The sequence below is a fragment of the Cynocephalus volans genome, chromosome 12, assembly GCF_027409185.1.
Source record: "Cynocephalus volans isolate mCynVol1 chromosome 12, mCynVol1.pri, whole genome shotgun sequence".
Classification (NCBI taxonomy): domain Eukaryota; kingdom Metazoa; phylum Chordata; class Mammalia; order Dermoptera; family Cynocephalidae; genus Cynocephalus; species Cynocephalus volans.
Window position 1 is genome coordinate 35,080,012 of NC_084471.1, and position 14,305 is coordinate 35,094,316.

Here is a 14,305-nt window from a genome sequence, read left to right on the forward strand (position 1 = left end):
ACACCCTAGAATTTATGCGTTCTCACAAGAGTACCACTATAACATGATTCGTCTTGACACATCATGAACTGGTCAAATCAAATGCACCAAACAGAAACAGTTACAAGAAAAGCAATGTATGACAGGTTAATCCATATTGTAGTGGGCATATGTCCTATTATTTAATATGAAGAGGATCTTTGTCCTATGTAGGAATTACTACGGCTGTTTTTCCTTTAAATTCCATACTGTATTAAATTGATTTCAAAATACTGATTTTTTTTTTTTTTTGGTACAGAAGTTTACTAATCTGTTATATAACCATATGAAAATGGGCCATGTGTATTTCATAGATTAACTCAATAAAGTAAAATGTGTTTAAAAAAAACTTTTCTGCCACAAGGAATAGCTGTTTATTTTAAATTATCTATAAATAAAATATAGCGTACCGTATATGAAAACACTATTAACATGTGTTAGTGGTTGTTAATTATACTGGAATAAAGTGATAATATTGGTGCAAATTATTGTGAAAATGATGGTACAACTAAAAATATTCTTGCTTGCTGCATGCGGCTTTGGGCTTTGCCACTCTGCAGAAGCATGTAAAATTTCACACTATTTCACACTTCGGCAGCATTTCCGTTGTGATTCCTCCAAATCCCATTTAGCATTTCCCCATCAAATGTACATCCTGACAGTAAAAAGATGGATGGAGACCACATGACGGAGGGTAGACCCAGTGTGGCCCACACACCACATTTCCTCACCTCTGCCCTGGCCTGATGGGTGAAGTGTTAGAGACATTAGCAGGAATGATCTCCTCGAGGCGGGTAGTGACAGCAACGCGTGCACACGTTAACTGTAACGAGTAACTGGTAACGGCCAGTTTCCGGTTTTTTGGAGTGAAAAGTCCAGGGAACAGTCATATAAGGATTGATTTGCATGCCCATTATAAGGTTTCAGTCTCTTGGCTCTTCTCGTCAGCTGTCCCCTCTGCCTGTCCCCCTCTCCTTTCCCGCCCTGGTGAGGGATTGCGAGCCGGGCCCCCGCCGCGGAGGGAAGCGCTCTGCGTCCCACCCCCACCCCACCCACGCCTTTCCATGAATCAAGAATGGAGGTTTCTGAGACCGTTACAGCTTCATGACCCACCTGGTTTAAGAAGTAGCTGGAAACGATGTCTGGGACTGTCTATCTTCCAATCCCCTGTCCTGTTCCACTTGGTACATTAAGAAGTGACTCCTTGGAAGCTCAGCTTCATCATATGTCAAACAAGGGAACATATGTGAAAGTGAAGAAAATTCTTAGGAAAGGAATTTGTGTTGATGAAGTTAACTCCTTGGGCCAGACAGCACTTTTTGTTGCAGCATTATTAGGCCTTATGAAATTAGTTGATGTTCTGGTGGATTATGGATCAGATCCAAATCACTGCTGCTTTGATGGGAGCACCCCTGTCCACGCAGCAGCATTTTCAGGCAATCAGAAGATACTCAGCAAACTGTTGGATGCAGGGGGTGACCTGAGACTCCATCATGAGAAGGGTTGAAATCTGCAGAGCTGGGCCTTGACAGCCAGGAAGGAGCACAGCACCTGATGGTGGAGTTCATACAGCACTGGACCTCCCACATGCAGGCCAGCATCCACACCTTCTCTCATGACCTCCTGAAGAAGACCGACTCTTCTCATCAGCTCATCTGCAGACTTCCTTGGTATGGGGACCTCATGCAGGGAAACCTTAATGCCTCTCCTAAATGACTGCCAAAAGCTGAAGTCATTTCTGCCCAAAATCTATTGCTTTGGCCTTGGGAGGTTTTATCTCACAGGGGGCATGCAGCTCGCCTATCTAGGATCTCTTCCGGTAACTGGAGAAAAGGAAGTGATTCATGCTGACAATGAGCCCACCTTCTCTTTCCTCAGTGGCCCCTACATGGTCATGACCAACCTGGTGTGGAACGGGAGCAGGGTCATAGTGAAGGAGCTCAATCTCCCTCCCCACCTCACTGCTGCAGGCTGTGACTGGCCGACTTGTTAACTGCTAAGCAGGAGCATAGCAGCAAGCTGCGGAACCCCCACCTGCTGCAGCTGATGGCTGTGTGCCTTTCCCAGGACCTCATCCGGTGTATGAGTGCATTGCAGTTGGCACCTCATCTGGTGTATGAGTGCATTGCAGTTGTTCAGTGTCCTCCAGTTTCCAGTGCTGCACATGGAGGTGACTGTGCACCTACTGCTTCAGATCTCCAATGCCCTGAGATACCTACATTTGTGGGGCTTTATCCACTGCTCTTCAGCCCCTATGCCATCCACATTGTCTCCACAGGGGAAGCAAGGCTGACCAATTGTACCCTTCCCCACCCAGCTGTACAACTGGGCCTCACTGGAGAGGGCAGCCACCATGAAGTGAGACATCTACAGCTTTTCTGTGATCATACAGGAGATTTTAACAGACAGCATACCCTGGAATGACTTAGATGGCTCAGTTATTAAAGAAGCCAAAGTCTTGGGAAATAATTTAGAAGCTGATTTCAAGCTTCTGAAGCCTTACGATGATATTGTTAAGTCAGGCATCCAGGTCAAGCAGAAAGACCAAACTCTCAACCTTCAAGATATCCTATATATTCTTAAGGATGACTTAATGGATTTTACTGGAGCCCAGAGAACTCAGCCAACTGAGAGTCTGAGAGTACAGAGATATGAACTCCATCCTGATGTCAATGTCTATTAGGACTGATTTCAGAACATTCCAAAGAGACCCCTGACTTGGGAATCAAAAAGCTAAAGGAAACAGACTGTATTAGTCCATTTTGTGTTGCTATAACAGAATTACCTGAGACTGGGTAGTTTATAAAGAATAGAGATTTATTTGGCTTATGATTCTGGGACAACTGCATCTGGCACGGGCCTCAGGCTGCTTCTATTCATGGCTGAAAATAGCAGGCTGCCAGTCAGCATGAGCAGATCACATAGTGAGAGGAAGCAAGAGAGGGGAAACGAGAGAGAGGAGGTGCCAGGGTCTTTTTAAACAACCAGCTCTCGCAGGAACTAACAGAGCAAGGACTCACTCATTACTCCCTCCTCCCCCAGGGAGAGCATTAATCCATTCATGAGGGATCCACCCCCATGACCCAATCAGTTTCCAACACTGCCACATTAGGGATCAAATTTCCACATGAGTTTTGGAGGGGACGACACATCCAAACTCCATCATTCTACTCCTGGCCCCCAAAACTCATCACTCTCACATACAAAATACAATCATTCCATCCCAACAGTCCCAAAAGTCTTACCTTGTTCCAGCACCAACTTAAAAGTCCAAAGTGTCATCTGAGATGAAAAGTAAACAGCTGTGAATCTGTAAAAATAAAAACCAAATTTATCTACTGCCAAGATACAATGGTGGAACAGACATTGGGTACACATTCTCATTCCAAAAGGGAGGTATAGAACAGAAGAAAGGAGAAACGGGCCCCAAACAAGTCCGAAACCCAGCAGGGCAGACATTAAGTCTTAAAGCTCCAAAATAATCTTCTTTGACTCCAAGTCCTGCATCCTGGGCACAATTGGGTATCTGGGCCTCCAAAGCATCAGGCAGCCTCATTCCCACAGGTCTGCCAGGCACAGTACAGTGGGCTGTGCTGGTGCCTGTGGCTTTTCCAGGCCTGCGTTGCATGTTACCAGTGGCCCTGCAGTTCTGGTGTCCTGGTGGCAGCCCTGCTGTCTTGGCTCTACTAGACATTTCCCTTGTGGGGACTCTCTGTGGGAGCTCTGACCCCACGTTCCTGCTCAGCATTGCTCTAGTAGATGGCTTCTGTGGTGGCTCTGTCCCTGATCTCATGTCCTGCTGGCCTGCAGACTTAACACAATGTGGACGCCACCAAGGTTTCAGGCCTCTACTCTCCAGGGTTGCTGCAAGAACCACACTTGGGGCTACTCCAGCCAGAGCAGCTAGAATGCTGGGAGCTGGTTCCCAAGGGCAGCTGTGACAACACTGAGGGGGTGTCCCTGAGGGGACAACACAACCAAACTCTATCACAGGCAGTCAGACTCATTCACCAAGGGGTCACTCTTCTCCCATTGAAAACACCAGACCCTCAGGCCCCAGATCTGAGTCTGATAGCCAAGGAGACTCGGAATCAAGACGCTCCTTCTCTTGCTCCATTTGTGGCAGAAAAGACCAGCAACCCCAGCTCAGGTCAGGTAAGCCTCGGCAGCTTTGAAATCAATGAAATCTACTGGGCTGCCTAAGCATGGGAGATGAGAAAGAGGAAGAGGCCCCAGGAGCTGTTTCATCTCTAGAGGGGTTAGAGCAAACTGGGAGGGTGAACTGAGGTCCAGGGAGGAAGAGTTGGAGAAGATGGAGAGAGAGGCATGCTCTTTTTGTGGTAAGGATGAGAGCTCTTCAGAAGCTGACACAGAGCTCTCCTTTGAGGACTGGGACTGGCAAAATTGTTCACTTAGTTCACTCAGCCTACTTGAACCAACAAGAGAAGCCAAGGGTGACGTGAGCAACAGGCCCATGACTGAGGAGTACATCAGTAGGTGTGTGCTGAATCTAAAGATTTCACAAATGTTAGAGTACCAGAATACCGATTTGCTGAGGAATGCCCAAGAAAAGTAGAAAAGCTTGAGATGATGCAGAAGGAGCAGGTGAAGCACAGATATTTATAGGCTACTCCAATAGAGTCTGTAAACATCTGCAACTCATGTTCAGCCCTGGACGCTCCAGCTTCCAGTTACACTCCTCCTGTCTGGCAGCCAGACACCAGCAGCAATTGTCCAACCCTAGTAAGCTTTCCAAGACAGTGAAAGACTTTAAAGGGGGGCATTTTGGCAAAAGGTCCAGGAAAAGAAGTGGCTGTGGCTGGAAACCTTTCACCCCTTTCACTCAAGTCTCTGAAGAAAGCATTGGGGATCAGTTAGAGACAAGACATCAAGTGCCAGGTCTTTGTGGCCCTGGACTACAGAACATAGGTGAACAATTTCAGCCTACTCAAGGAGCCAAGGAAAGTTAGAAAGGAGCAGGAACCAAAATACCAGTAGCCAAGGAAGGCCTAGAGAGTCCAGTGCCCAAGCCAAAGTCACACCCCTAAATAGTTCACACTTCACTGTGTCAAGCCATGTACAGGGACCTCCTGGGTCTTTCAGCCCTTGCCAGGACTCTGCTAGGATCAGTGTGGAATCTGTGTCTTCTGAAATCTTTAATGCAGAGTCAAGAAATAATGAAAATGTTGGAGAGGTGCACTTAAAATGGAAAATGAGATGAAAGAAATGGCAGAGAAAGCAGCTACTGGGCAGCTCCCAGTACCTCCTTGGTATCCTCTGAGTAGTTTGGCTTTAGAGAGGGAGGCTGAAAATGAGCCTGATCCCCTGTTACAGTCCCCTGTTAGGGGCCCTGGGAACACGGATTGGCAGCAAGTTGTAGAGCACCAAAGGGAAAATAAAGATCCAGGACGGAATTGGCAAGTCTGACAAAACAGACAACAGTGACTGTGACAGCAACCAGCATGGCAGACAGTCCGAGACTCAAAGCTGCACCAGTATCAGGAACCTGGCTCCTAGAGAAAATGAGCAGCCAGAGCATGGTGAAGCCTTTCAAGCAAGTTCTGATGCATCTTTGGTCACTGAGAAATCTTACAGCAATCAGTCCGTGCAATCACCTTGTTCATCAGAGTCTTCTGAGGATATAACAAATGAATTTTTAACTCGACCATGAATATTTTTACTCCTTGACTGCTCAAGAAAACTTAGCTCTAGAGACAAGACTTCAAGTCCCACAGAAAAGGACTTGGAAGGAATTCAAGGTGCATTTGCCCAACCTCAAGGCTCTGGTGAGGAAAAGTTCCAACTGAGAAAAACCCTTGGAAAGAATGCTGAGATTTTGACCAGATCTCAGTTCCAACCTATATGAAGTAGTGAAGGTGGATAAGAAGAGACATTGAAGGAGTCCCCAAAGGAGCTGAAAGGGAAAGACATATCACTGACAGACATTCAAGACCTGTCCAGTATCTCCTATGAACAAGACAGCCCTTTTAAGGAAGACCCATGCAAAATACCCAAAATAATTCATGCACCTACTAGTGTCAGCACTCCGCTCAGCCCAGGGTCAATTTCTTCAGCTGCCAGACGGCAAAAAGACTGCCTTGAAAGTATCACATTTCAGATTAAAATAGGTTTTACCTCTTGCTGGAACAGTCAAGAATCTATTCAAACTCTCTCTGATCAATGTACAACTGTTTGAGAGAAAGCAAGGAGCCTGGATTCTCTTCTTCTTAGCACTGCTAAGGTGTCTGACACACCACCCCTCATCACCCAGAAAAGAAACCTGCCTAAAGAACTAGTAGAACCACTCACAGCAACACATTGATGAGCTACCACCACCGTCTCAGGAGCTACTTGATGAAATTGAACACTTGAAGCAGCAGCAGGCCTCATCCGCAGTGTTGCCTGAGAACCCAGCAAGTGATCCAGGCATCACTGCACATGATCAAAGGCACTTAGAAGAACACAAAACTGATGGTGAAAAAGAAGATAGCAGTATGCTTTGGATCAAAGAAAGTCAAGATCTAGGAGAGGACACAGAGAGAGCTCACTCTGCTCTCGATGAAGACCTGGAAAGATGGCTGCAGCCACCTGAGGAGAGCACGGTGCTACAGAATCTCCCAAGCATTCTGCAAGGGAAACAAATACCAAGGATCAAGAAGTTGGTGAAAAGAAGGAAAAAGAGGAAGAAAGCATCAAGCCAGAAAGAAGGAAATCAGAAAGCTTTTCAGGGATAAAAAGATAAATTAAACCTCTGTTTTTAGAAGTGACTGGGTTGGTTTGCACCACCCAGGATAATCATGCTAGATCAGAGTGACTTGTTAGACTGACCAGAATTGGATCATAAATGGACTCCTGGCCTGAGCTTGAGTGTCCTGGTTGTGAACTCCTTTCTTCTCTCATCTGTTTCAGTTGCCATCAGGGCAGCAGTTCCAGTTCCTGTAACTCACACTTTGTTCAGCTGCCACAGTGGATGTAATGGTTTGGACCTGTCTGCTGGTAGCACATTTAACTATGTGTTTTCAGTCATATTTCTGAAAACTTATAGGTAGTTTCGATTGTGAAAATTTCTTGTTGTGTCCAGAATGGCTTTTAGCTTTGCTGATATAAATTTTTGAAAACTTTAAGTTCCTATTATATAATAAAATGTTTACTTTTAATACCAAAAAAATAAAATTAATATTGTTTATTACTTTTTTAAACTTTATGTGGGAGGCAAATTTGTTTATTCTCTTAAAAAAGGAAAAGATTTAGTCTGCTTTTAGCTTTCTCTGTTATTCCTTAAAGGTAAAATTTCAACTCTGTAATATTTAACACATCTTTGAGGTATTTTTCTAATTATTATGCTATAGGTATGTAAATTCTGGTACTAATATGACTAATAATATTTTGGAATCTTTGAGAATATACTGTGACAGGCTATTCTATAGATAGTTACCTTGATGTTAATTTAGTAATCAAATGTAGTTGGATGAAGTTAAGCCATATGCATCTTATGACTTCTTATAACTTAAAATCACTATTTATACAGACAAGCACACACACAAATAAATTACAGCATCCTAAGCCAAATCCTTATCCAATGACCTTTCCCAGATTTTAGTGAATTCTCAAGAGTTTATAATTTCATGGCACATTTGGCTTCTAGGTTTCTGATGCTGCTGAAAATCCCTTGTGTCTCACCTCCTGAGGCTGTTCTGTCTCGTTTCTCTGCCCTAATTTAAGATTCACCCCTGTTTCCATGTTTATAAAGAAACAACATAAAACAAAAGCCTTCAGAAGATATTTGTGTTATGTGATGGTCTTAAACTAAGATTTTCGGTTAAGAAAACTGGTTTACTTTACAACAGTGCCAATAACTTATAATTAAAAGCAGACATTTCCATATTTAAACAACGTTTAGTTATCCTATCAGCCATAATCATGAGACACTTTTATCCACAGGCATAGTTACAGGCACAAAAAATATGCATTTTTTTGCAGAGCAATTTACTTATTTTTAAACATAAGACCTAAATGCAGAAGCCATCCATGCATTTATTGATAACCTTTTAGAATCAGAAAAATCTTATAAATTAACTCTTTTAAAGAGGTTATCTTAGAGCAGATCATTTTATGAGAGCAGAACATAGGCAGAGAAGGATTTATTGTCGCTTGTACAGACAACACATATGAAGGTGCAGGGCAAGGAACCTTCATATGTCTTATATACAAGTTGTATAAGCATCCTTTCATATATTTATTCAGGAGGTAATGAGTTAATCCTTCTGCAGTCACAAAGAGAGGTGCTAGAAATTGAAAGATGAACAAAGCATAGGTTCTGTATGCAAGGAATTCGGGGATTCTTATGAGAAAACATAGAGTAAAGAATTAATTACATTACCATGGCATGTGAGTGAGACATTCTAAACAACACACAGCAGAAATGGGAACACAAGAGCAGATAGGGCTATAGGGATATTGGGTGGAATGTGCAGTGAGATGAGGATAGATTGGGGGGAAGGTATGTTCAGGGAGACTACCCTTCCTCCCCCCAATAAGGTACCTCGTGATGATACCTAAAGATGAGCTGGACTCATTAAGATGAAGGAGAGGCATATAGGGAATTTTAGGCATAAGAAGCAATATGAAAAAATTTGTCAAGGAAATGCTTGAGTATGGGATAAAAAAAAAAGTAGCTAGAGAAGGGGAAGAGCAATAGGTAAAGTGTGATCACAAAAATAATTGTTTGCCATTGGCAGTAATTTTATTTTATAGTAAAGGAAATAAAAATTTACTGATAATTTTAAAGCAAGGGAATTATTTGGTAGCTTTTTTTTTCCCTAATAAAATGTTTACATTTATTAGGACTTAATAGAGAATTTTAAAGGAAAAACTATAAGTGATATATATAGTTTTTGATTCAACTATGCTTTAAAACATATGTTAAAATATTGTTTTGAGATGAAATTTTTTCTACTATAAAATATAGCTTTTATGGCCAAATGTGACTTCTCTTGATATATGAATACAGTAATTTCATTTAGAAGTCCACTTTAAAATAACTGAAGTCTCTGAATAAACCATGTGTCTTTTGTCAGGCTTTCTTTAGCTCTTTCTGGAGTGAGTTATTAAATGGAAAGTTACCTTGAGCTATGAAAATTCAAAACTTCAAACAGATCTACAAAGCCAACATTTGCATAAGAGGCAGTGAAAAAATTTCAGCAGTGATTTTCTGCCCCAATACAATTTCTAGTGGCTTTCAAATTTGTGCTCATTTCACAAAAGAACACTTGATTCACCCAAATTATTATTTTTAGCATTCTATCTTAAATTCCTTTAACTATTTTATTTGGAATAAATAACCCACAATTTTTCTTTATGTAATTTAAAACATTTTTTTTTTTCAGTTAGCTTTAGGAGTAACAATAGTAGAACCAATCCTGTTATGCATAAATAACTTGGGGATAGCCTCCATTCTTCATTCAAGCAATGACATATTTGTATGAAAAGTGAAAGCAGGAAGCCTCTCAAAATCAACTGCTACAGCAACCAAGGGCTCAAATATAGATTAATCAAATTGTATCTCCAAAGTCACAGATGCCGAGTCAAATCTGTTCCAATGAAAGGGGTTAGTTTTATTTCAGTGATCTTTTCTCTTGCACCTGTAACACCTCATAATGCTTAGTCTCTCTTCTTAGGTAGCACCTGTTAAAGAGATATGCCAAAGTACAAATATTCGAGCAGACAATAATGCCTTTCATGGCCCAAAACTCAAGTTGTATTGCAAGAGCTGGCAGTAGAATCAGAGAACTGAAAGTCATTTGGAGTACTGAAATCTGCTTTTATGGGTAGGCTGTGCAAAGGCAGAATAGCAAACTGACTAAATGCTCTCCCAAAAGGCCAAATTTTATGTTGAGGCTGAATGGGACAGATTTATTGCTATTCTGTTGGTATTAAGAAGATAGAATTTGAGGGAAAATATTTTCCATTCAATTCTTATATCAGGATGGATTTCATTCCATCTTTTGATCTAGATGTTATTCCTGTGGGAATAAACATTTTTTATATTTTATCTTTACTATTTATTCTTAGATGAAAGCAAAAATGCATTTGGGAAATGTTTTCTTAATACTTATATTTGTGTAGTGTAGCTCTTTGCCTTTGCAAGAGCTTTCTGACAAATAAGTGAGGTTCACGGTCCTTATCAATAAATATAACAAATTGTAGATTTTTGAAGCTAGGACAGATGTTTAAATCACCAGTGCTGTTGAAATTATTCCAGGATGGCTTCCATTGTGGAAGTGTACGAGTGGGTGAAGGTGATCAGGAACGGCACAAGTAATTAAAGCTCTGGAACCATCACTGTCATGGTGATCAGAATAACTCCATTTATGTCTGTTTTTTTTTTTTTTAAATTTGATTTTATAAGTGCTTCCTTGTAGAAATATTTTCAAAGAAGGACTGTATTGCCAAAAGTATGTTTTAGGTTGTCTATCACTTAATTTGAAAGGAGCAAAAATGAGAATAACTGATATTAATTTCAGTAATATTAATTTCAAATCTCTGTATTTGGTATCTTTTTCTTTTTATTGTTTAAAGAATCTATTTTACCTGACTTTCTATTACAATCAAAGTGACCAGCCGTCACTTTAATAGCCCCTTTGCAGCTGTTGATGCATTATTTTTACTTTGTACAATTTCAAAAAGGAAAAGAGGACATCTCTAAAACATCTTTGATATTACTGTATGGAGGTGTCTGTGAAATATTCTGTGGAGGTGTCTGTGAAGTATTTTGGACCAACTCGAGTCATGCACACACCAATACCTGAACTGAAGAAAGGTCAGTGCTACCATGAATGAGCTGAGGCCTCCAACTGTTGCTACTAGTCGGCAAGAAGATACAGAGTTTGCACCAGAAGGAACATCACCTACAACACTGAGCATAGACTCTTTAGTTCAGCCAAATTATTTTTAAGCAAGGATTTCTTGATGTTGTTGATTTACACTCTGGACCAAGCTCCTTGTGTCATTGTGCATGTCACATGTCCATCCATTGGTTGAGATTGAAAGGACCAAATGATTAACAGCCCCAGTGACCATCCAGTGGCTCCAAAAACGAAGTAAAAAATTCTGTACCCAGAAGGGAAAATTCTGTACCCAGAAAGGGAAAATTCATAACAAGAACCACTTCCCAAATAAACCATACATATACCTAATAAACAAAAATTCAATCAACCCAAAACAAAACAAAACATGGGTTTATATTATAGGTTCTTAAAAAAGAATACATTTTAATCCAATCACCATACCCTGAGAGGAAGGTATTATCATTTTTGTTTCAAGCCCGAGAGAACCCAGGCTTTGTTAAATTTGTAAAGATGGCATGTAGTGAAATGGATATGTGTATTTGATACTGCAAAACCTGTGTTGTTTCTAGTACACCACAATAAGCTGGAGACACCATCATTTATCAAGGATTTGAAAGGAAAGAGTACAGAAGATCAGAGAAGGTTAGAGAAAACTTTCTGTGCAGTTGAGAGTTAAGCTAAGTCTGTAGGTATTGGCCAGGTTGTCAAGGTGAACAATATGGCTGGAGAGAAATCCCCCCAGATAGAGGGAACAGCATGTGGTGGTCACAGAAGCCTCCAATTTTAGTGTTATCAAAACAAAAATTGTACTGGGCAAAGTTAAACAGGCCTTTATCAGGCTATTGAAATAGCAGGGAGAGACTAAAATCAACTCCACTGAAACAAGACAGAAGGGTTTTAAAGCACTGTGGTGAGGTAATGCAAACTATAGGAGGATTTTAAGTTGGGGGGTGGGGAAGTAGGGGGGCAGGTTTCATCAATGAGATGTGTCTAATGCATGGAGACATTCCTGAGTTTGCAAATGTTTTTCTATGCTATTAGGCCATCTGTGCTTGCTAATTGGCCTTACCCAAAGAAAAAATAAACTATCTTCTACATGACAGAAGGTAGTTTTACAATTTGGAGCAAGATGCCATAACCAAAGTTAGATTCCTACCCTCCCACTACATAGACTGGGAGACAGAGGCACTATCTCCTTCAGAGTTTGCATTTGAAAGGGATGGTTCCTATGACTTTGAGAAAAGGCATTTCCTGGGCTATAAAACTGGCAAAAGGCTGGGAGAAGATTGACATGCATTTCAAATGGGCAGAGAAAGTATTTACAAAATAAATGCTCTAAGAAAAGGGAGGTCAGGGACCATAGTTTAGTCAAGCTGAGGTTCTCCTTGACCATCTTGGTGTACCAAAGTGTTGGGGTGCAGAAAGCTGTCACTCCAAAACACGGTGCTTTGACATGCTGGAATAAAGAAACAGCCTCAAAGTCTCTGTGAACATCCCTCATCCCTTCCTGTCTCTCAATTCTCTGTCACTCTCCAAAGCACAGGATGAAGCTATTCCCTTATTTGCCTAAAGTCCGACATGCCAAAGAAGACCAATTACAATTACCTCTGATCCTTTCCCTGAGTTTCCATTAACTTAACTCATATCACAGGAAGGAAGACTGGAGTCTGTCAACACACCTGGACTAACTTTTGTCACAGACCATTCTTATATTTTGGTCCCATTCAGTGTTTTGAAGAAAATCATTTACCAGTCACGGCTCTGCAGGCCAAACAGACTTTGTCCCAGGCCACTGTATGTTCTACAGGCCGATTGCATCCCTGTAAGAATCATTTACTCCTATTCCCATGTCTTCCCTTTCCCTATGGAGATGGGTATATAAGTTCTGTGCCCCAGTGGAAAATTGGAACATTACTCTTTTGTGATTCCCCTGTGCTTTGCCCCTCTCACCACATTAAATAATGAAATTAGTTATGCCTTTTCTTCATATTGATCTAAATTTGTCAGTGATTTTTGTTAATGAAACTTCAGGGTTGAAAAGGAAGTTTACCCTTGGCCCCTACAAGAGTTACTGGCATGTTAAAAACATTTAGACTTCTAGGTATCACCCCCAGAGATTCTGATCTTTGTTCACACTTCAGGAAGTACTGATTTAAGGAATGACATTTTCCATGGTTTGACAGTATGTGGCAAGGGGCTTGAGATGAAACTGAAAGTGAGAAGAAACCAGGTCATGAAGGGCCTTGTATATCACAGAATTTTGGGTTTTATTGGAATATGGATTTTATTCTCTCAGCCAGTGTTCCATGAAGTGTGCACTGCCTGCATCAGAATCACTTGGGAAGCAGATGTCTAGTCTCCATTATACAAGCACAGTTTGGAGCCTCTGTGGTTAGGTTGCAGAGATGCAAAGATGGCCATTGTTAGCATTTTGGTGTATTTCATTCTCATTTTGTTTCCTTTGAGTTTCTTTTAGCACAGTTAATAACTGTGTTATTATATATTAGCCCATACATAACATCTATTCATTTTATTATTTCATTTAAAAAAACAGCTGCATAAGAGAGTCATTTACTGAATGACTCTCTTATTCTTAAATATTAATCTCTAAATTTTTTTAGAAATAATGCTTCGATAAATAAATTTGTGTGTGACTGTTTTTTCCTTATTTAATATTATATCCTGGTATAGATACCAAGAAGTAGGATTACTGAGTCAAAGACTACTAATATTTATAAAACTCTTGATTTCTAAACTGTTACCCATGTAGGTTATTGTAGTGGATTGAATTACATCCCCCCAAAACTCACTGAAGCTTGAATTATATCCCCAAGTTTTAGGTATTAGAAACTTAGCCCCTGCTGTGACTGTTAAAAGGGTGGGAAACCCTATTATGGTAATTGAAAGGTGAGGCCTTGAAGAGGTGATTAGACTGTGAGGACCATGCCCTAGTAAATGGAATAAATTGATGGTTTAATGGTGGTCATGGATGTGGTTCTGAGGGCTATAAAAAGAGAGAACACGAGGAGGTCTATCTCTCTGCTCTTCTCTCTCTGCTTCCACCATCTTGCAATGTGAGACCTCTAGGTCACTGTTGCCACCACCAGATGGACTTTGGACTTCCCAGCTTCAGAAAGTGTGAGCAATAAATTTTGTTTTTCTTATAAATCACCCAGGTCCATGTATTTTGTTATAAGTAACAGAAATGGAATAATACAGTTGTTTTAGTCCGTTTTATGTTGCTATAACAGAAATACCTGAGAATGGGTGATTTATAAAGAAGAGAGGCTTATTTGGCTTGGGACAGCTGCATCTGGCATGGGCCTCAGGCTGTTTCTACTCATGGCGGAAAAGTGGTGGGCAGCTGGCGGGTACAAGCAGATCACATGGCGAGTGGAAGCAAGAGAGAGAGAGGAGGTGCCAGGGTCCTATAAACAACA

At 41.0% G+C, this 14,305-nt stretch overlaps 1 pseudogene; it reads left to right on the top strand.

Moving 5' to 3' along the window:
• Nucleotides 1–1,156: 1,156 nt before the first annotated feature.
• On the top strand, nt 1,157–6,845 carry LOC134361239 (inactive serine/threonine-protein kinase TEX14-like; annotated as a pseudogene).
• The last annotated feature ends 7,460 nt before the right edge of the window (nt 6,846–14,305 follow it).